Source organism: Calliopsis andreniformis, chromosome 5 (assembly GCF_051401765.1).
Source record: "Calliopsis andreniformis isolate RMS-2024a chromosome 5, iyCalAndr_principal, whole genome shotgun sequence".
Classification (NCBI taxonomy): Eukaryota; Metazoa; Arthropoda; class Insecta; order Hymenoptera; family Andrenidae; genus Calliopsis; species Calliopsis andreniformis.
Window position 1 is genome coordinate 24,501,375 of NC_135066.1, and position 24,398 is coordinate 24,525,772.

Sequence of the window (24,398 nt, forward strand, 5' to 3'; positions counted from 1 at the left end):
TCAGTTTTTAACATGAGAACAAAAACAAATCGTAAAAATATTTTTTTGGGGGATGGAAATGTGTACAGTAAATGCATATATATTGTACACTTCTGTTAAAAAAATAAATAATGAAAAACCAATGACACACTTGAAGTTTGTAAAATTGTTGGTGGACCAATTGATTGGGAATTTCCGACAAAACAGCACATCTCGAGAATACAGTTACACACCAAATACGGAGGCCAGACTCAACAACCACCTACATATTATACGTTCTGGAACCAAGAAAGATTGTGTAGTGTGTTCGAATAGAAAAATTCCAGGCGAAAGACGGCAGACCCATTATTTTTGTGATACCTGTCTAGAGAAGCCAAGATTACATATTGGCAATTGCTTCGAGAGGTATCACACTTTGGAAAATTACAAAATGTAATAATTTTATAATTTTTTTTATATATCCTAACATTTGTATCCATAAACAATTAAAAAAAATAATAACATACAACGATGACTTTTCTTTCAATGCGTATATCATGAACTTACATGTGAATATGATCTTTTCACTCAAATGGCTTCGAGTTGCTGGTAATATGACTTAAAATAAACTTCGAGTGCAAAGGGTTAAATATATTCTAAAATCAGTCTTTACGTACAAGTGTACGGTGTAGTGTTGTCGCGTAAAGTGTACGATTTTAATGCACGGTGTTAACGCACTGGCGATGCGGGGACTTACAGAGTGGTCGTAGGAATTGCAAGATAGAATTTATGCAGACTCGCGGATTCTATGAGGTTAACTGTAGACTCGAAAGGGAACTTTAGCCCGATCTAACTGGATAGCAACCAACTCTGACGAACTTGACTATCAACGTGACGCTACTGTTCTGAACCTGTTAGGCTTAAAATCTCTGAGTTTATATAGGTCGAAAAATGAGTGGGGGTTCGTTAGAAATTTCCATATAAGGAAATTTTTCACGGTTGGTACAGCGTCGTGGTTGCAACCCAGCTGCTCGGAGTCGCGCTTACATTAAGATAACGAAAAAACGAGAGTGCTAGGGCGTTTTCTCTTAACAGGCAGAGACTTGAATATTTGGGAGAGTAGACGGAAAATATTATCCGTACGTAACACGATCAAAGAATTTATCAATTCATTTAGAAAAATATGAACTTACTCGTATCGATTAATTTATTAGTTCATACATTGTGTTTATTCTACTTATTTCAAAGTTTGAACAACTAAAGTAAAGTTTTTGATGTAGATCATATGTCACCACGACTTTTTGGACATTTCCAAAGATTTAGCAGACAAATGTTTCAGACAAAAATAAATCAATATTCAACGGACAAAAAGATAGCACATCTTACATTTTTTAAAGTTTTCTATTAAAAACTGAATGAAATACATATTTTATGTTATTGTTAGTTTTGGGTATTCCTGTACGTATGTACAATATAAATATCGTCCACTATGCTCACTTCTACAAAATTCTGCGATTTCAAACGTAAATATTGTTGTACGCAAGCAGGACAAAATGATAGCACAAGCACAAAATCTACACTTCTCAGTTGTATATGGGCTATGGAATGACAAGCGTCGAACGCAAAATATATTTCATAAAGTGTGCAATAACATTTAGCGATTAATTTTCATTAAAAAAGGGGGAAGGTTAATAAAAATGGGACGTGGAAAGAAACTAACAGCTTGTGAAATACACACCATATTGAAATTAACGGATGAACAGTATTCAGTGGCACAAATATCAAAAGTCACTAACAGAAGTCGTAAAGTGATTATGAATTTACTAAAAGATCCAGAAAATTATGGGAAAAAGAAAAGTTCTGGACGTCCGCAAAGGCTATCTGCTCACGAGAAACGGACAATAATAAGGGCGGCATCAAATTCGAAGATGACTGCGAGATAAATTGCACGCAGCGTTGGTATAACCACTAATGTGAAGAATGTGAGACGCGTTTTAAAAAACTGTAAACACCTAATAAGAAGAAAATTGCAGAAGAAACCATGGTTAAATGAGTAACATAAAGTCAATCGTACGCAATTTGCAGAAAAACATATATCTATGAGGAAGAAATGGCGGGCTGCGATCTGAACCACTGTGCATCGCTTTGAAAAAAATTCTGCCCCGCAGTGCCCCCCTCCAAGATGGAGGGGGTGGAAGTTGTCTGTAGATTATTTTGCGGATATTTAATTTATTTTTTATATTACATATGTAATAGTGTAAGTACGCACGTGTGTGCTGCTTACATGTATAATGGTTGCAAGAAACTAGAAAAGTAAAGAAAAAAATCGTAATAAACAGATTTTCGAAATCAATTAATTCAAAGATTTGATTGTCGCTTTTAATTAATGCAGAGAAAGAGCATATTAAACTGCAGATAATCTATAAAACACACGTGGCAAGGATATAAATAAAAACAGCCAAATTAAAGATTATTTTTGTGCGTTTAATAATTAAGAAGAAAATATTTGTTAACACATTGAGTACGGGTCACGAGAATTCTCGTACATAGCAAGCCAAACATTAGGGCCGGCTTACGAAAATTCTCGTTTTAATGTTTTATCGATTTAATCGACAATTCAAGGAATTAAAAATAAATTTTCTTGTTACGATACTAGGGCAACGAAGCCCTGTGCATTTTATAACAATTGGTTAGCGAAATAAATGAATGTTATAATTCCGAAAAAGTGAAAAACAATCGGTCAGTATAGCCATTACATTGGTGCGGGTCTTGGAAGCGCGGTTGAGCGAGCATCTACTCGCTCAATGTGTTAATATGGAAGTTACTCCAGGATGTAAGTAATTTATTATTTTTTTTTTATTACTTTTTTATAATGAAGTCAGCAGCTAACATTGCATTTTTTCAAAACATCAAAATTTTCAAAAAAGGCTCTAAAATCAGGTTTGGATTGCTGCTTAGAATACATATTTTTATTACTATAGTATTGTACGAGGAAATCTGTATTTTTTTTTTGCACAAATTTAGGTTCGACTGCAAACACTATCCTCGTAAGACGAAATGATTTATTCAATGTGATTAGAAATAATGGTCTAAAAAATAACTTAAACGAAATAGTAGATTACCACGTAAGAAATTTAATGAATGCAAATTCACTATCCAAGGAATCAAAGAAATTGGTAGCATATTTTGTTTCTCAATACAAATTAAGATTTACATCAGGATTTACATCAGGAAATACTTCTAACAATTACAATCCTGAACTAGAAACAGAGGATAATGTCGAGTCTCGATCGCTTGGACGACCAATAAAAGAATTTTCATCATTAAGTGAGCGGACAAAAAGGTTGAGGACAGAAACATTGAGGAAAGAATATAGCTCGAGTGAGTTAGCATTCGCAACACAGATGAAATTAAGAGAAGGAAAGAAATTATTAAGGAAATCATTTTTACAACATCAAATAAAGCAAAAGAATATAAGGAAGTCTATGCTAAAAGCGTGTGTCCTCCCGTACCTTACAACAGAACCAAGCTCTGTCATTATATGTAGAAACACAATTAACTAAGAATGACTGTAATACTTTTAGAACTTCCGCAATAGAGCAAAAATGTAATCTATATCCCAACTACGAATCCCTGATTGCAGCTACCAAAATGTGTTATCCACAAAATATTTCGTTCTCAGAAACCAAAGCCGTTGTACGCTTACAAGATATATTACATCATAAAATAAACCTTATCTGTTTGCTCCAAAAAGAAGTATTATTGTATCCCCACGACATGGTAAACAAATCACGTACATTCCTCCCAGGTCAAATCCAAGCCCTTCAACTCCTAAAAACCAGTTTAAGAACAGAGAAAAACTTCTTTCCGTACCTATCTCATTTTAATGTATTATGTTCCCCAATAGAAGTGAATACCGATCTCGGTCTTTCACTTAAAAATTCTCCCGATCCTAATTCTTACTTTCTAGATCACTTTCATAATCGATCTGCTAACTCTATTTCCTTTTTCACCGACGGAAGTAGAAAAGACAGTAACGATGGTGGTGGTTCAGCTTTCTTCTGCCCAGAACTGAAAATCTCGGGCCTTTTTGGACTAAATCACCAAATATCCACTTTCTCTGCAAAATGTGTAGCAATTAAAAAGGCTATTGAACTCGCTTCTACATATTCTCAGGAAAATGTGTACATTTACTCTGACTGCCTAAGTGCCCTTCAGGCATTAACCAAATATTCTCTTAGTGTAAAAGTTAACCCTTTTGTATACGATATCAGAAAAATAATTGATACAAATTTTCGCAACAAAAGAAATATCTATCTGTTCTGGATTCCTGCTCACGTTGGAATTTCCTACAACGAAAAAGTGGATGCTTTAGCCAAAAATGCCACTGAACTCGCAATTCAACTGATATCCTAGTCTCTTTCTCTGATTTTACTAAGAGTTTCAAAAAGTAAGTGAAAGTCGAAACTGAATTATGGCTCCGCGACGAATCCAAGCTTAAGGGCACCAAGTTCTTCAATCATTTTTACAATCCCAGTCCCAAACAATGGTTTGCATACAAGAACCTCCCCAGAAATTTCGTTTCCTGGACCAACAGATGCTGGGCAAATCATTACCATCTGGCTGCCTCATTTTTCAGAATTAAAATTATTGATGCTCCAAAGTGTCAGTGTGGTTGTCCGGAGCAAGATCTAAATCATGTTATATGGCAGTGTCCACTACTTGATAATGGAAGGAATGATATAGTTCAAAAACTCTGTCAACTCGATTTCCGCTCTCCTTATACGATAGATGTCTTCTTGTGTAAACCATTTATCCAGTCATTGTTAATCATTTTCAAATCTCTTAAGAGTCATGGTATATACCCCTAAATGTAAACTTATTATGCAGTACCTAAATTAATTTTTTTTTTATTTTTATTTCTATTTCTATTTTTACATGTACACATATAGATCTCTAGCTGGTAAATACAAATACATACGTAACCAAATGTAAACTAAACTGTGTATATTGCTAATAACCCTGTAAGGGGTTCTATAGCTTAATAAATAAATAAATAAAAATAAAAAAAAAAAAGGTATTATTGTATCCCCAGAACAAGTTATACAATTTAATATTGATTTGTAAATGTGGATGGGATGGATCTTCAGGATTGAGTGAATATAAGCAAAAGTTTGAAGACGTTTCAAAATCCGATTCCAGTATATTTACAGCTTCATTTGTGCCAATACAACTTGTATCTATAGATGAAAATTCAAACCAGGAAATTATATTGTGGAAAAATACCTGTCTCTCATCTCCAAGATTTTGCCGCCCAATTTACTTAGAATATATTAAAGAATCTAAAGAAATCATACATGAAGTCGTCAATAGTATTAAAAATTAAATTGAAAGCCTAATTCTATCAAAAATTAATTTACATAACACCACATTATTTGTATCACATCAATTAATATCTACCATGATTGATGGAAAGATATGTAACACAATCATGGAAAATACATATTCGCAAAGATGCTATTTATGCGGCCTTACTTCGAAAGATTTTAATAATATTGAATTAGCATGGACGAGGAAAATTGAAGAATCACATTTAGTATTTGGACTATCTCCACTCCATGCGTGGATTCGCTTCTTCGAGTGCCTGTTGCATTTGTCATACAAAGTGTGCATTAAACAATGGCAAGCAAAGGGCCACGAAAATAAACAAAAAGTATTAGAAACGAATACAAAAATCTAAAAAGAATTTAAATCCAAGTGTTGGAATCGCTTATAATAAGGGATCTAACCAGGTTCCGGATAAGGTGAGAATTAGAGTTTTGAAATAAAACTGGTACGCTTGATCAAATTTAAGTCGGCTGTGAAAAGGGCTTAATTACGTCGTTTATTAAATTTGCCAAAAGGGATAGGGGGCCTCCTGGTGGTCCGGGCGTTGTCGTGCCGGGGGAATGGTGCCTTCTGGTCGGTGACGCCTGTCAACGACGCTGGCGTCTGAAAAAGAAGATAGCGGCGGAACCGCACCGGTAAGCGAGAGTTTAAAATCGCGCTGTACCGAAGATTTCCGACTCCAGGCTTTGACAACAAGCCTATGTGGAGGGGATAGCAATACCTTGCCTGTAACGCGAAGGTAATGCAGTGGAATGTATAATCGACTTTCCTTTACAATTAAAGGAATCATCAACAGGCGAATGCACAGAGAGGAGGAAACCTCTTCTCTACGTATTATGCACCTTATAAAAAGGCTTGCTTCGTGTGAATCACTGCGGGAGCAGAGATTCGCGAGCTGTGAGGTGCACTATCCTTAGCTGGTGCTAGGCTCGGAGGCTGGTGACGGCCAGAGGCTTACGACGCCGTTCATCTCACCGTGTGCATCTATTCGTCACACGGGGGTTGCTACTAAACGGGTAGTAAAACCCGAGTAACGTAACTTGAGCAGTGGTCTCGATGCTCTTCTGACGATAAGCAAGCTCAGGCTTACTTTCTAACCAAGCCGCAAGAGAAAATTGTTCAATCAGCGAGAATTTTGCGCTTCGAGTACTTCGAGCTTTTTGGAAAAACCAAGATGCTCTATTCAAAGTAGTCTCGAATGGCTATAAAGGACTGGCGCAAGACTGAGCGAGACTCGCGCGTGTCTACGCGAATGCGCGGAATACGCTAATTAGCCACTACGCGGCGCTCGCTTATCATACTTTATCTTTTTCCAATATTCGACAGTTTTCTCTCTCCCTCTCTTCCAGGCTCGACGTTCCCAGTCGACGTCGAGCCTGAAATTCGAACAGCTGACACAGGTCATTCACTTGTTCGACTTCAACTGTAATTGTCTAAAAACGAGTCTTTCTTCAAATTCACTGTGTTTGTTATAAGTGAAACGGAATCTCCAACCGAAGGCGACCTTCGGTTGGTCACGTAGATCAACATACAACGGTTTTCGCGAACGAAGTAAAGTACTCGTTATATTGTCGCTTTTTTAAACACAAAGCTTGGATTTCTAGTAGATAAACCAAAATCTAGTTATGGGTGCACAAATGACGGCAATACATCTCAGAGATTTTTTGAACATTATACTGTTTCAGCCTCAATCACTGGTATCGATGTCGACCTAATTAAGCGGTTTTATATTATATTACTAACTGTATCAAGTGAATTTAATCTTGATATTGCATTATTTAAAACATATTGTATTAATACTGCTAAAACATACGTTGAGCTTTATGGATGGTATTATATGCCTATAACCGTGCACAAAATTTTAATGCATAGGAAGTGATTTCACATTCACTTTTACCTATTGGTCAACTCGGTGAAGAGGCACTGCAAGCACGAAATAAGGATATCAAACGGTTGAGGCAAAATAATGCACGTAAATTTTCTAGAATTCAAAACCTAAAAGATGTATTTTATGGTCTTATGGTATCTTCAGACCCAAATATTTCAAGTATTAGAAGACTGAAACGAAAAAAGCCAAAAAACTATTCGTTGGAAATTACAAGATTCTTTAAAGAGCCACATATTTCTGATTAATGCACTTTTTCATATTGTTATTAATTAATTACATAATACACTATACAAATCTTTTTATTTAATAATATGTTCATTAAAAAATTTCAGAAAAAATAAACATAATTTTTCTATGGAATATAGGTGATTATTGATACCGAGGAAGAATCAACAACAGTGCACTCAATATTTATTTGGTATACGGACAACATATATATGACAATATATTCGTAAGTGGTTGATTATCCAATAACTAAACCGTTAACTAATAAATAAATTTCGATAAATTCTATCGGAATTCTAGCTAAAAATTGATGTTTAGACTTATTGCCAGGTTTTTCGGCTTTTTCACCAGTGTGCGTCGGTGTAATTTATCTACGCAGAATGTAGAAAGACTAATGTTCATGAAACTCAACACAAATTTTATAAATTAACTAATATACATATATACATATATATGTTATTCCTAAAGTATTACAGATAGAAAAAAAATTGTTGATACAAGCTTTCATGGTTCGACAGAGTAAATTTATTAGCGAAGACGAATTTTTCGTAACATTATTATTACATAAGATATGATGATCAAGTTTGGTTTTTTAAATAGAACTATATATATTTTTACAGATCAGTTGATAATGTGTTTCAAGACGAATCCAGCGACGTCTAATTTATACACTTTTTTAAATTAATTTTCGTGATATTGCGCCTAGAAATGTAATGATTTTCGTCGGAAGAGAACGTTAGTATTAGTTTCAAGGGGCAATGCCTAACATGCGTCATCGTGAGGGAACACTAGACGGCCCGCAGTACCTGCTGGTCAGAAAGGTTCTTTTCCGACGAAAATCACTAAATTTGTAAGAACAATATCTCGAAAATTAATTTAAAAAAGTACATAAATTAGACGTCGCTGGATTCGTCTTGAAACACACTATCAACTGATTTGTAAAACTATATATACATATTCACATTCTACATGTTAATACATACAATTGTTAAATAAACAAATTCAAGTACGATATGTTTTATCTTATTTTTTGATTACAAATCCTCATACCTTTCTCTCTTATTAAAATATGTACATAAATGCTATACAACTTTTACATACGTATGTACATAAGTACTTATGATTTTATAGGTAAAGTTTTGTACATATTCATAATTAAAATATATAGTTAATTACTGTACATGGATAGCTTTATAGTTGATAGGTATGCATATGTAGTACGGTTTTTAATAATTACCAGTTGCTAATTATTTCATTCGCGTTGCCAATACAGACAACGCAATATGAAAAAACGCAAATCGGAAAGATATAAGCCAGGTTGTGACTGTAATTCATTTTCCACCTTTATTAAAAATACTAGTTATCAATACTCAATACTATTAATAAAAAATAAAAATTGATTATAATCACATAATCGCATATGATTTTTTGACAACGACGCACCTAGCGACGGCCAGAGGAATTACTCACAAATTGTCGCAAAACGCCGCAAGAATGAAGGTGTCAGTCGAACACCTATAATGTATTTTGTATATATTACACCCCGGGGGAGTAAACTCTTATGCACGACTTTGGACACTTGTTAGTACACTTTCTAGAGGTCGCTTCTCATTGCTGTAACGGGCTTGTTCGGTCATATATTGTGCGTGCTCGGCGAATTTTGTTCGAAAAGACGTTCCCACTAGGCGAGCATAGGTCGCTTTGGGTCTACCGGGCTCGTTTGGTGATTAAGCAGATCACGGTGCAGGCTCGCTGAGTACTTCAGACCCTCCTGCTCGTAGAGTTGACAGTTTCAAGTGGACGGCGAACGCGCTCGCGGCCCGAACTTACAGCAACGGCAAGCGACATTAAGGAATTATCTCAGATGGCACCATGATCGCAGCACATCACGTGACTGGACGTGACAGATGTTCAAATTTTTTGGCGCAACTATTATCACCAAAACCGTATATCAATAGCGTGTGCTTTGATTGCGAACTGCGAAGAGAATTATAAAAAACTTTTATACTGTTTTATTAATAATAGAATTGTGTTGAAAATTTGATTAATAAGCTCACGGAAGTTTGCTCAGTGTCAAATCAATTTGGTATAATCTTTCAAATTTTTGTGCATAAATTATAAAATTTTGTTAAGTTTGTTTTAGGATAGTAGGATAGTGAGGTGCAGAGGAGTGCAACAGCAAGCAGAAAAGGTGTACAATAGTGAATAAACAATAACAGTGAATAAAGACATATAAGTGCAATAGACACATAAGTGCAGACAGTTTATACAAACAATTAGTGTGAACGTATGAACAAACATTAGTGTGAATTTGGACATCAGAACAAAATGGTGAGAGCGTGTGCAGTTCCACAGTGTTCATCGGGTGTGACTATCCCAGCGTACCACTTTCCGAAAGACGTCGTACGATCAGAGTCTTGGGCTAATGAAATTCAGTGTCCTGTGCTACTTAACCACTCCATTCTCTCGGACGTCTTATGTCGCGACGACGATACTGTTTGTACAAGGTCACAGACGAGTTATATCGCGACGTTATACCTCTCGTGAGATGCCACGGACGTGTTATCCCGCGACGCGATACCGTTCGGGCGATGCCACAGACGTGTAAACACGCGGCTTTTGTTTTGCTTCGTCTGAGGATACTTATTGTTAGCTTGCTTCTATGTTGTTTTAATCAGTACCTGTTTAACTGTTCACGGGAGTAGACCACAATGCCACGAATTAGAAATCGCATCATAAGTGATAGTGATAGTGATACGGAAAGTTATTTAAGCGATGATGACGTCCCATTGTTCGAAAGGTGGAAGAATTTAATAAATCAACGAAAATGGAATATTCCTACTGCCACAATAAATTTTGAATCACAAGTTTTTAGTTATACCGATATAAATTGCGGTATATTATACGAATCCGGTATATCAGAAAATAGTTCCCTTCTTTCTATTTTTGAATTTTTCTTTTGTGAAGAACTCATAGAATTAATTGTAAAAGAGAGTAATAAATTTATTCGGGAACAAGGTTTTTCAAGATCCTATTTTAATATTTCCAGTCAAGATTTGTGTTGTTTTCTTGCCATTATTGTATATATGAGTATAGTTCGCTTACCGAAACTATCTATGTATTGGAATACAAATCCAATATATAATTTTGTGTTTGTAAGAAAAATTATGTCGAAATAAAGTTTTTCAATATTTTGCGATTTCTGCATTTTACTAGTGCAGATCAGAATAATAATGGAACTGAAAGAACTCAAGAAATACAACCCGTGATTGACATTTTAACACAGCATTTTCAAAAGGCATATCGACCAAGACAGCACATAGCTGTTGACGAGAGTTTACTATTATGGAAAGGCAGACTTTCTTTCAAACAATATATTAGTAGTAAACGTGCAAGATTTGGTTTAAAATCATTTATTTTAGCCGAATCAGAGACTGGATATTTCTATAATTTGAAATTATATAGTGGACGCATATCAAATAAAAGAAAGTCCACATTAGTAGGAAAATCTGGTTCTGTTGTAATAGATTTATCAAAAAATTTATTAAATGAAGGACGAATCATTTATCTTGACAACTGGTATACCTCTCCCGCCTATTAGAGGAATTATATAAATACAAGACACATGCTTGTGGCACCGTTCGAATGAATAGAAAAGTTAAAAAAATAAAAGCGACGAAAAAGTTAAAAAAATAAAAAGTTTGAACAAGGGTGAGATGATAGTACGTTATAACAGATTTATGGCATTTTGTGCGTGGAAAGACAAAAGATCGGTGTCGGTTCTCAGCATTTTACATACCCCACAGTTGGTAACAAGTGAAAAAATTGACTATACTACAAGACAACACATTAAAAAGCCAAATATAATTTTAGATTATAATATGCACATGGGTGCGGTTGATCATACAGATCAGATTTTACATGGGTATGAATCATTTAGGAAAACGTTAAAATGGTATAAAAAATATTTCTTTTATTTACTAGACATTACAATATATAATTCTCTTGCCATATGGAACTTCATAAAAGCAGAAAAAACTTCCATGAAATAAAAGAAGAAGAAGAGATCCACTTCGTTTGCAATCCAGATGTTTCCTCAAAAAATTACCACCAACAAATAAAAAATGTCATCCCACGAAGCGTTGTGTATGGTGCAAAACAAAATCTATCCGCAAAGAAACAAGGTACTATTGCATAAATTGTGATGTTGCATTATGTGCAGCTCCCTGCTTTGAATTGTATCACACAGAGAAATAATAAGTTCTAAATATCCTGAAATCAATGTTTTTCTTTTCTTATACCGTTTCCGTTATTAACACTTTTTCGAATTAAAGCTCTTAATCCAATAATGAAGCACGCAAGATATGTCGTCCGTGGCATCGCCCGAACGGTATCGCGTCGCGGGATAACAAGTCCGTGGCATCTCACAAGAGGTATAACGTCGCGATATGACTCGTCTGTGACCTTATACAAACAATATCGTCGTCGCAACATAAGACATTCGAGAGAACGAAGTGGTTAAACTGCTAAGCACTAAAACGCGCAGATAGAGGGTGTGTTACAGATACTTTGAAGAAACCTCATCTTTGCGTTCCATCCAACGAAGAAGATTAAGACATGATGCTATTCCAACTTTGCATTTGCCAGTGCAGTGTCAGAACAAAGAATATGCATCTGAAAATGTAGAAGTAAAAGTATATTCAGCTTCTGCTACAACAGTAAAAAGTCAAAACAATAATGAACAGAAGAGTCTCATAAAAAATTGCACGAGTGAAGAAATAACCCAAACAATTTGTGAAGAAACATTGTGGGATATTAATGAACACAATGAAGCTGGTCCAAGTAGTTCAACAATATCAGGACAATTAGAACAGTGTTGAACATCACAGAAGAGCCACAGAAATACACTACTGCAGGGTAACATGAAACAGTGCCAATTGACCTCAAAAGCAGCTAGATTGTTCAAATTTGCTAAAACATTAATGAAACGCAACCGTTATGCACACAGGAAGAGAAAAGATTTAAAGGCACGACTGGAACGAGCAATGGTGTTATCAAAATCTAATCTGGTACATAGATTCCAAAATCTATCCACCACGCAAAGGATGTTCATCGAAATGCAGTTACGTACATGCAGATCCATGCCACAAGTAAGTAAAATTGTAGATGTAGCTAATAACATATCAGTAGCTATCCAGCATTTTCAGCCAGCCACAACAAATTGTACCACTGTTACTACTACCACTGTTCACATGGGAGGCAGCATGATGCAGCCAGTAAGAAAGGTAATGTTCACAATTTTAATATTTTTATACACGCTGCTCCATATACATGAAGTGTCTGTAGGAGTGCTCCAATGATGATGAACCCAGTCACCCTACCTGTCTGAAAGAATGATGCTGTCGTGTGGTTTCTACTTATAATCATATTACTTATTTTTTCTATTTACTTTTTATAGTTTCTACTTACGTTTTATGTGCCTCTAACTGGTTTTGTGTTTGGGTATAGCTATATAATTATATTTGACTTGTAACTATTTATTGTTGCTGTGTAATATATACTGTATTTTCATTGTATTATTTTATTGTAATTTGTTTATAACTTTATGAAATATGTTTTCAGGGAAGACGCTACACAACAGATGAGAAAATATTGGTCTTAGCACTTCTGAAGCAGTCTTCTAAATCGTACAAGCTCCTGAGGATGCTATGTAATCTACCAAGTGCAACCACATTAAAGAAGATGTTAAGAAAAATTCCAATCAAGACTGGAATATCACAAGTTGTGATAAAACATCTACATAGTCAAGCGGATACAATGAATGCTCAAGAAAAACTGTGTGTATTGATGTGGGACGAGATGTCATTGATGCCCCATGTTGATTACGACGGTAATGAAGACAAAATAATAAGCTTCGAAGACTGGGGCACAAGAAGAACTTCAAGATTTGCTGATCACGCCCTTGTCTTCATGTTAAGAGGATTGCACAGTGGTTGGAAAATACTCATTTCCTACAATTATTGCGACAGCCAAACAAAAGCACCACAATTAATACAGTGCATCAAGAATATAGTGAAAACACTCAAGAAAACTGAGTTAGAAGTTGTTGCCACTGTATGTGATCAAGGATCGTTGAATGTTTCTGCCATCAACACGTTACAGGCAGACACACTGAGGAAAAAATGGAAACAAGGAAAAGAACACCGTATGTATACATTATTAGGTTTTTTGTATAATTTAAAAAATGTAATATTGTGAATCAATGCAATCATTTTATACTTATAGATGACATAATTGAAGTAGATGGTATACAACTGATACCATTTTATGATCTGCTGCACTTAATTAACGGAGTAAGGTATAATTTATTAAATAAGGATCTGGAAATAAATGTGACACCAAGAAGAAAAGAATGTGAAATACAATTCACATCATGAAGAGTAATTGAACAAGCGTATAATATGGATATCTCTAGCTACGTAGTACGCCCCATGATGAACAGATTCACAAATAAAGATGTGGTACCTGAAAAAATTCAAACAATGAAAGTGAAATACGCATCACAAGTGTTCAGCGAAACAGTGCGTCACATACAAGATTTCTTAGCCGCCACCAATATAAGTAAAAGTTATACTTTACTATATAAATAGTATGGCCGTTCTGCTGTGCTTGAATAACTGATAAAATATTTATTACTACAGGCGTTGTAGAAACAGACCATGGCCTATTAAAAATACCGAAGAAGGCCTCACGACAGCTGAAGTCCTAAACGTTTTCAACAAATTATTCGACTCCGTTAATGGGCATAGTGCAGCCTCAGAAGCTCCACTGAGGACAGTCATTTTAGAAGCCAGTGCACATGAAGAATTTTGGCCTGACGCAATAAGACATATAAAATGTATGCGATATGTTCCTCCACTTACAAAAATACTAGTGTCTGGATCACTATGTTTCAAGAATTGGACGAAGACTATATCCGCATTTCAAATTCTTTGAAGATTATTGAAGATACAGGGATTTGAAAATTTCAAGACAAGATTGATTAATCAAGATCCTTTAGAACATTTTTTTGGATGCATACGATCTGTTGGGTATCAGAACGTACGAGGTGTGATAAAAAATACGGTGAATGAATTTTTATTACAACTGCTGACGCTATATCCATTTGAAGTAATAAATTCAATAGTCTGATTCATTGAGATAGTCAGTGTAAAGTTTGAACAAGGTATAACTTGTCAGTCGGCTTCCACAGCTGTAAGAGTGAGGTCATATTCACCGTGTCTGTTGCACATCATGGATTTTGAACAACGCATAAACATCAAGTTTTGTTTTAAGTTGCACAAAAGTGCCAAAAAAGCTCATGAATTGTTAAAATCAGTGTATGGCGATAATGTTTGACTCTGGAGATTGTTTACAAGTGGTATGAGCGATTTAAAAGCGGAAATGAGGCGATTAAAGACGTGCAACGTTCGGGACGTCCTTCGACCTCAAAAACAGACTAAAACGTGCAAAAAGTGGCAAAAATGATTCGTTCAAACAGACGAATGACTATTCGAGAGCTTGCTGAAGATCTGAATATCTGAACGATTGTCTTGCTGCAGATCCGGACTTCATAACCAAAATTATATCTAAAGATGAATGTTGGGTGTATGGCTATGACTCTGAGACGAAAATGCAGAGTTCCCAATTGAAAACGACTCTCCTCGCCCTAAGGAGGCACGTCAGTCAAAGTCAAACGTCAAGATATACATATATACAGGGTGTCCCAAACTATTGGTTTGGTTGTTTTTATTTACGGAATGCCGCAGAACGTTTCAAAGTAATCGGTTGTCGGTCATTAAAAGGTCAAGTGCTCGTTTAGTGAAGTGATCAGTGTTAGTGACCGCGTAGTGTTGTAAATGCAAAGTGGCTTCTTGTGCTGTTGTACCTGCGATCAGCGCTACCTAGGCATCATCCCCCAATGATCGGGATTGGCACAACGACCTAATGGAGCAAGTGTTCAAGCAGCAGGTGAATTCCTCTCCGAATGGGTGAGTTTTACCGATAGTAATTACTCGTATTACTAGAGTCATATTATTAATCTCAATTCATTTAAACATTGTTTGCTTTGGTCCGTAATTAAAAAAATAAAAATCAATGTTTCCATAGTTTTTACCGATTACAGCAACTAATACGTCCAATTTTTGTTCATTCATTATGCAATAATTATTTGTGTAGAGCTTTCAATGTTTTAATACGCAGTAAAATAACGTACAATCCGTAGGAACTACGAAAACATTGCTTTTTATTTTTTTTACTATAGTATTACTTTACTAAATCGGCATTTTGAAACTCTTTTTCCTCGGTTTTTACGTTTTACAATTTTGTTAATTATTTAAAAATCTGGAAAAATTCCAAAATATTTGTCGCGGTAGCTAACATGTTGCAGCATTTTTTGTTATAGTTTTTCCACCAATAGTTTTAACATAATTGGTCAATATCCTTCTTGTCTCTCGTTTTTTATGTTTTACAATTTTGTCAATTAATTTAAAAATCTAAGAAAATTCCACAACATTTGTCGCGATAGCTAAGGTGTTCCTAATTTTTTTTATAATTTTTTGTCCAATAGTTCATAGAAATCAACACTAACATTGTCTTTTTTTTCTACAACTTGGCTAATAATTTAAAAATCTGAAAAAATTCCACAATATGTATCGCGATAGTTGGCGTGTTCCTAATTTTTTCCATAATTTTTCATGCAATAGTTTAGGAGAAATTGAGCATTGACGTAAACATTTTGAGTTTCTTGTACAAGTTTCGAGCACGGTGAATAGCAGACGCTCCGCGTAGCTTGTGCCCTGTCGCTGGTCGGCCGAGCGCTCGCTATTCGCGCTCTCCAATTGGTCAGGCTTTTTCGTTAATAACTCGTTAACAAAGCTTCGGAGGATATTTTTGCACAGGAGAATATTGTTTAGAATCACCCCAGAAATCTCCGATTTCCGGCTCCCGCACTTATTTTGGGACACCCTGTATATATATATATATTTTTTTTTTAATAAGGGCATAGTGCGTTTAGGGTTCGTGCGACGGGAAACAACTGTAAACTTCGAATATTACAAGGACTTACTACAACGTTTGCGCAAGGACGTACGAAGAACATGGCACTCGGCCCTTCTAATCCGCGAGTTTTTGATCGTGTTACGTACGGAGAATATTTTCCGTCTACTCTCCCAAATATTCAAGTCTCTGCCTGTTAAGAGAAAACGCCCTAGCACTCTCGTTTTTCCGTTATCTTAATGTAAGCGCGACTCCGAGTAGCTGGGTAGCAACCACGACGCTGTACCAACCGTGAGAAATTTCCTTATATGGAAATTTCTAACGAACCCCCACTCATTTTTCGGCCTATATAAACTCAGAGATTTTAGCCCTAACGGGTTCAGAACAGTACCGTCACGTTGATAGTCAAGTTCGTCAGAGTTGGTTGCTATCCAGTTAGATCGGGCTAAAGTTCCCTTTCGAGTCTACAGTTAACCTCATAGAATCCGCGAGTCGGCATAAATTCTATCTGGCAATTCCTACGACCACTCTGTAAGTCCCCGCATCGCCAGTGCGTTAACACCGTGCATTAAAATCATACACTTTACGCGACAACACTACACTGTACACTTGTATGTAAAGACTGATTTAGAATATATTCAAGTATTCATTGTAATTTTGCGTAGATTGCTTACAAACCTATAACTACCTTAAGCGATCCCATTCGAAGTTGACAGATCCACCACGATACAGCTTAACCGCTCAAGTTGTATCAATTAATAATTAAAAAGTTACGAGGCTCACTAACATCTCCTGCGGCTCTCTGATCTTACATCAGTTTCGTCCGCTTACCCTTACTTCCAAAGAAACTGCATTCAACCTAGTGGCTCCTCGATTTATTCGAGTTCGTCCACGAAAGCTAACCTATCCTGTAGCTAACTGATTTTTACATCAGTTTCGTCTACTTCCTACAGCTACCTGATACCAGGTTCGTCTGTACATTATCCAACTTCCTTACAGCACCCTGATTTCGCATCAGGCTCGTCTGTTCGAATTCGCTAACTTCCTTAACAGCACCTCAATTTAATTTGAGTTCGTCTGTAAAACTGATCCTAGTGACTCCCTGATTTCGCATCAGGTACGTTCACAAACTCACTCTCCTGCGGCTCACTGATTACCGATCAGTTTCGTCTGCAAGCACACCTGTCCTCAGAGGCTCCCTGATTTTACATCAGGTCCGTCCTCGTCTACAATAATCCTAACGGCTCACTGATCTCGCATCAGTTTCGTCCGTGTACCAACCAACACATCAACCACTATATTCTTTGGAATTATACCTATCTTCGACGGTCTCTCGCGCTGCTCGCCTCCCGTCTCGTAACAACTGAAAAAAAGGTTCCTGCCTGCCCACATCCACCTTACTCTTTGGATTTAGCACTGTAGGACTTCTGACTTTTCTCAAAAATAAAAACCGTGTTAAAAGGAAAACGTTTTGACACCATTCCTGACATTGAGAGGCCCACGACAGAGCAGCTGAAGGCCTTTCCGACAGAAGCCTTCCAAAAATGCTGCGAATCATGGAATCAACGTTGGGATAAATGCATTACTAGCCAAGGAGAGTAATTTGAAGGAAATTAATTCAAATTTGATGTAAGTTTATTACGTTGTTAGAAATAAAATTATTCGCCGTATTTTTTTATCATACTTCATACATCCCACTGCGTACGGCTTCCATGTGACATATAAAATTATGCTCATCAATAATATTACCTCCAGCCAAAGTGTTAGCTTCAATTATGAAAATGTCTGTAGTGAACACTGCCTGTTTACATTGAAGAAGTTTTTAACAGAAGAAGATGAAGAAGAAAACATCCAATCTGAAATGATGTAGTAAAGCAGAGAGGTAGTAATGGAAGAAACGAGTGCTGCATCTCAAAGTACTAAAAATATAGCATATGAAGAATTTCAGGAAATGAATAATTGTGCAATTGTGAAGAAAATAATTTGTGCTAGTCCACATAAAGAATATCAGATGTGCAAAGCATCTTTTTGCAGATTTAATGAAGATGCATCAATACAAAATGTATTGGAAAAAATTGATATTACGCTGCCCAGAACCATGTCTCATATGTTTATTTCAGAAGTAAGCTCCAAGAATACGTGAAAAACATGTTGCATGACAAAATAAACTTTTCATTTATTTCATTTCATTTATTAAATGTATATTAAGAAAGAGAATATTGACTGTGAAAATTTCATATTTTATTAACAAGTGGTGCACCACAGTCAATAACATTCTATGTGGTGTTGTAGCTCGTCTGAAGACACGTGCGCTTAGCAGCAGAAACCGCGGAGTCTTAATACCTCCGCGCCGAGCTAAGCGAATTCACAAGAATCGGCAAAACGTGATGGCTTCGGCCACCCCCGTTTTGCCTCAAAAAGGAACGCGGATCGTGGAAACGATCGAGGAACGCGGTGCACTTTGGTATAGCCTGTCCAGCGAACCACACGCGACAGTACCAGAGCTAATTAGTGTCGAATAAAAAGTAGTAGTCAAGTACACGGTGAGTTCCAACTCTTTAACCTGGCCAAGGACCCAATCATCCTATCTCCTTCCCACCTGACGGCGATCGGAGGTAGAGCACGCTAACTCTCACCAACGAACGGGAGAGGAGCAACAGTGGGAAAGACGTCAGAAGACGACAAGACGCAGTACTTCAGCAAGCGTTGTTAAAACAGATGAAGTTTAGAAGCTCCGTACGGAAGAAGTCCATTTAACTATTATTATTATTATGTATTTTTATTATTTATTTATTTATATATTTATTTATATATATATTTTTTGTATTATAATTTATGTGCTTTTAATTATATTATATCTATTTATATTTATTTATTATATGTTTATATTTATATGCATTTATATTATATGTATTTATATTGAAATTAAAATTTTGTTAAAATAAACTATTGTTACAGAATATATTATGTCTTTTAAGCATAAGTTTACTTCTACGTTTAAAGTGGTTTAAAGTAATCGTACTGTAGTAGAGAGGTATATGTGTATGTACGTGTATAGAATCGTATAGCTATATATATAAGATTTAGTTGAGGGACATAAGTTATATCGCACTGCTAAGATCCATAAATTATACATGAAAGATTACCCTCCCTGATTACACCTGCTCGTAACCAAAAAAACTTTCTCATCCTCGATAACGGTTATCGGTAACTGAAATAAAATTCTCGTCATCTATATTTAGGTAACTGAAATATTTTCAACAATAAGTACCATTCACAAAGAGTGAGTTACCAATATTTATTGATTGCGTTAATCCTTACCAGCCATCCGTCATTTGTTTCGTAACTCTCTAGGCTCCGCTGCGGAGCCAAATGTTTTTAGCATGATTACGCTTAAGATGCTACAATGTCCTCGGCGTTGGTAATTTTTATCTGTAATTAAAACTTGCTAAGTCTCCATACTGTTACGAATAAACTGTTTTTTAATCTTTTTTATGGTTAGCAACATGGAGGAAAATAATTCTTATGATGAGAATTTAGAGTTGAGTGATAGTGAAGACGCATTTGATTTTCAAGAATTAAAAGGTATTGTGGCAAATAATATTGATCAAATTTCTGACACTTCAAATAGTGGTTCCGAAATTTTACTACCAAAGAGATAACAAATGAAAGTTATTGAAAGTGAAAGCGAAAATTCGTCAGAGGACTTATTGTTAGATGAATGGCATGATGTCACAAAAGAATTAGATATTCCGGATAGAATACATTTTAGTGTATCGCCAAACGTAATTGGGCCACAACTTCCTACAAATATTGTATAGCCAATACAATATTTTAAATTATTTTTTACGGACGAATTGGTAAATGAAATTGTAAAAGATGTAAAAAGATGAGTTTTGGGCTTTTACTGGAGTTATTATCAATATTGGTACGATACAGCTGACAAATATGCAAAAATACTGGTCTGTTAAAGACAATAGTCGGATCCCTTTCTTTAGTAAAATATTTACAAGAAAGAGATTTAACTAGATATTCTGGATGTTGCATTTGCTCAACGAGCAAGTAATTTTTTAGAATATATAAATTCAAAATGTTCAGACTATTTTATACCCGAAGAAAATATATGCGTTGATGAATCTGTAGTTAAATTTATAGGATAAATAAGTTTCATCACATACAATCCCAAGAAACCTAACAAGTGAGGCATTCGAATATACGTTTTAGCAGATTCAGAAATAGCATCCTTCCACATTACGGAAGTATCACTTCCGAAAATCTACCAAAGCTAGATTTTACCGGTCAGCACCAGACTTCCCCTGCATCTGTATCAACAATTATTTATTGGATCGGGTACCTACCACAAAAGGATATCACATGCATACCGACAGATATTACACTAGTATATCCTTAGCTGAAGAGTTCAGGAAAATGAACTGTCACTTGACCGGTACCATACAAACAAACAGAAAAGGTGTTCCAACAATTCTGAAAAAACCAAAATTTGGTAAAAAAAAAAAAAAAAACCACCCGTCGCATACAAACGAGGAAATACAATGCTCTTGGCTTGGAAGGATAAGAGAATAGTATCGTTATTGAGCAACTGGCATAATGCTAGAATGATAACCACTGGAAGATTTATACGAGGTGGTACAAACGAAGAAATCAAAAAGCCAAATGTGATTGTCGGGTACACTAAGTCGATGGGTGGTGTTGATCGGGCTGATCGATATGCCTCTAGTTATTGCTTTTTGAGGAAATCTCTCAAGCGGTGGCGGAAACTATTTTTTGGAGGAATGGAGACGTCAATAATTAATTCATACATTCTGTATAAAACTGTGCAGTACAATGAAAGTCAGAAAACACTGACGCATTTACAGTATCGAAAAATTTTAGTAGATCAACTCGTAGGAGATTTTCGTCAGGATAGAACAAGAGTTTCTACATCATTTTCTGAAATTAGATTTAACAGAAAACTTCACATAATGAGAAAAGGTCCAAAGAGGAACTGTGTTGTATGCTCTACCAGGAAACTGAAGGATGGCAGACGGCAAACAAGTGATTACTGTGACACTTGCCCAAGTAAACCCAGAATGCACATGGGAAATTGTTTTCAAAGATATCACACCATGAAGAATTATAAAATTTTAAATTTATTTTTTATTCTCAAGAAGAATGTGCATATGTATATAATAAATAAAATCAAAAAAATCACAAACACGTATAATTTTTCTCACTTAAAATAAGACTCCTTCTCACTCGTTCGGCTGCGAATATGTGCCGGAGTTGCTAGTAGGCAGTTGTACAGAAACGTGCGGAGCGCTAAGGGTTAAACCTACCAAATGCTCAGGTATAATATAGAATAATATTGGGTAAAGACATAGATATAGGAATATAGGGATAGAGTGTTTGGTCAGAGGGTTATTTTTATGCGGGAAGGGGACGAGGTAGATTGGCACCTAATGTTCATTGGATGTATCCGGCACAAGCGCAATCGCATTGGCACATCGTGGACGCCACGTGCGAAGGGTGCGAGGAGTAACCTGTAGCATCCATTTTCGTTCATTCTCGTAGCGTCTGTGAATCAGTGAGCGTCTCCAAGCGAATAGAAGCGTGTGCAAGTGTCTCTAAGTGTCGGGTTTTAGTTTTAAAAAAACTATTTAGTATTAAAAAAAAACTATTAAAATGAAGTGCTTTGTTCCTTCATATAATAACAGATCCGATTTTCAAAATTGGAAAAAAAGGAATAATGTTGTGGAAGTTACATTTCATCAGTATGAAGATTATTTTATTACATTTAATATAATTATAATGTTAGAATATATTCTATTTAAAATTTTGATTCTGTTTGTAGTTTTCCAAAAGATTCTGATGCTCGTAGTTTGTGGTTAGATCTTTTAGGTATCAGAACATCAACAATTCCAGAAAGTACTCGCATTTGTTCAATGCACTTTGATGAAATAAGTTTTTACAAAAAAGGTTGCAATGTGCGATTGAGACCAAATGCGTTACCACGTGTATGTATAATAATGGGTATTTTTTATTTTTATGAGTACAGTAATGTTGCGGACGAGAGCCGCTCTCGGGTCTGGTCGCGACTCTCGTCCGCGACTGGTAGTCGATTCGGCTTCCTTTGTTCTCAGTCGCCGAAATAATTGGTACACGACCGGAGAAGCAAAAAAAAGGGCCTCGCTCGACCATCGATGCTCGAGCTTGATGCCCGAAATCAATGACGTCAAAAAAGACAAGGATAGCATTAGGGATTTAATAGGAAAAATGGAAGTTCCTTATTTGCAAACAGATTTTCACGCAAGTAACACCAATCGATTCCTTGTGCTCTCCCGATAAAAATGATATCAAATACAACATGATTCCTATTATTTACAATTAAGATATTTAAATAATAAAGGTTGGAACCCTGCGACGGTTACGGAGAATCGTCAAAGTTACGTTTCCATCAGTTCTTTACGAGCTAAAAATGATAGTAAATGAAGATTTGGCTAACAGAATTTATGTATATTATATTTAATCGATGTCGGAAAGAAGATATTGGAAATAAAAAAATAAAAATTTCTAAACATTTAAAACGGAACTTATATACTTTTTGTGTTACGCTTTCATTTTCTTAATAATTTCAGTCATTAAATAATTAAACACAAAAATATAAGGAAATAATACGGAGTTAGCCCTACGACGAGAGCCGCGCTCGTCGAATCGTCTACCACTCACGGACGAGAGTCGCGCTCGGGTCTAGTCGTGCCTTAGAATCGACTACCATTCACGGACGAGAGCAGCGCTCGGGACTGGTCGTGCTTTAAAATCGACTACCACTTACGGACGAGAGCCGCGCCCGGGTGTGTTTACATAACGCGATGAGCATGACCTTTCGTTCTACAAACCAAGTTTTATGTATCTTTGTTAGAAATAATCGGAATCATGTCGTGTTTGACATCATTTTAATCGGGAGAGCACAAGGAATCGATTGGTGTTACTTGCGTGAAAATCCGTTTGCGAATAAGAAACTTCAATTTTTCCTATTTAAATCCCTAATGCTATCGTTGTTTTTTATGACGTCCTTGTTCTCGGGCGTCGAGCTCGAACGCGATGGTTCCAAGAATTGGTTTCTCGGCGGCACATATCAAACGAGGTAGTGGGGATAAACCACAGCTCTCGTCCGTGTAGACGAAACGGCTCTCGTCCGCAACATTACTGTATACCAAACATATTGAAGAATAATGTTTTATTTCTACTTATATATGTTCGTTTTATTCCAGAAGACCTTTGCGAACGAACCAACTTCTTGCATTGAATTATGCGAAAATAATATGGACACAACATTATCACCTAACTCAAGTATGTATATGTTTATAGAAAAATTACTTTCGATAAATACATTCATTATCATAATAAAAACATAAATTGATATTATAATTACATCTGAACTAACATAATATTTGTTATTATTACAGCGCATTTTAAGTTGATAAACTCAAAATCATTATAGAAGATTTAAAAAGTAAGAAATTATTAAATGCAAGTTAGGCAGAGATTCTAAGTATGCCTGATAGAATTGGTGGCGAAATATTTCAACGCTAGTTCAAAAAGGATACTGCATGCGTGCTTAAGAGCTACAATGCCAAAATACGTTGCTTTGCACTTACCTTCCATTATTATTCTCCATGTGCGTATGATTATATTATGTGCGTGAGCAACTGAATAACTGTTTGCTACACTCTAAAACTATTTCGTCGTGGTACAGAAGTTTAAATGGAGAACCGAGCATAAGTTTGGAAGCACTGAAATCTATTAGTGAAAGGGTGAAAAATACTAGTTACCAGTTAATTGGTTCTTTAATGTTTGATGAAGTAGCGATCAGAGAGCATGTTGAATATGACGGTATTATGTT

The 24,398-nt window shown here is 35.9% G+C and overlaps 1 protein-coding gene across 1 annotated transcript in view; it reads right to left on the reverse strand.

Moving 5' to 3' along the window:
• LOC143179687 (uncharacterized) overlaps positions 1 to 24,398 on the reverse strand; it is an 86,812-nt gene that overhangs the window by 15,576 nt on the left and 46,838 nt on the right. The window lies entirely within an intron of this gene.